Source organism: Chaetura pelagica, unplaced genomic scaffold (genome assembly GCF_000747805.2).
Source record: "Chaetura pelagica isolate M959 unplaced genomic scaffold, ChaPel_1.0 scaffold17, whole genome shotgun sequence".
Classification (NCBI taxonomy): domain Eukaryota; kingdom Metazoa; phylum Chordata; class Aves; order Apodiformes; family Apodidae; genus Chaetura; species Chaetura pelagica.
This window is the reverse complement of record NW_009970726.1, coordinates 5530271-5530792: the sequence shown is the minus strand read 5'-3', so window position 1 is coordinate 5530792 and position 522 is coordinate 5530271.

Genomic DNA, 522 nt, shown 5'->3' with positions numbered 1-522 from the left:
TTCCTGCTGCACTGAAAGTCGATCTGACTTGGACCGTTTGCTTCCTTATTTGTACAACGGCGGGAGCCCAGGGGCTGGAATGTGCTGGGCATCTGCAGATGCTGAGGCACAAGCTGCTCAGCCATAGACACTTCATTAAAAAGCAGCCAACAGCATTAATGCTAAATGGTAATGTAAATGGGGCGGGGGGGAGTGGAAGCACAAACTAGAAGTCAAAACATGGTCCTTTCCAGGTAATAGTAAAAGCAGGCTGTTTGCTACTTCACTGTTGCCCGAAGGGCCTGCTCTTCTTGTGTGTTGCAGAAATCAGAATCATAGAACAGTTTGGGTTGGAAGGGACTTTAAAAATCATCTAGTTGCAGCCCCCATGCATGGACGAGGACACCTCCCACTAGACAGTGTACATAGGCTAAGCAATTAGGTATTATATGTGGTGCGAAACTTTTGCATCACCTTGTGAAAGCAGTGTAATTCCATGCAACCACTGAATCGCCACCTGTATCTCTTGTGCAGGCTGCGCTG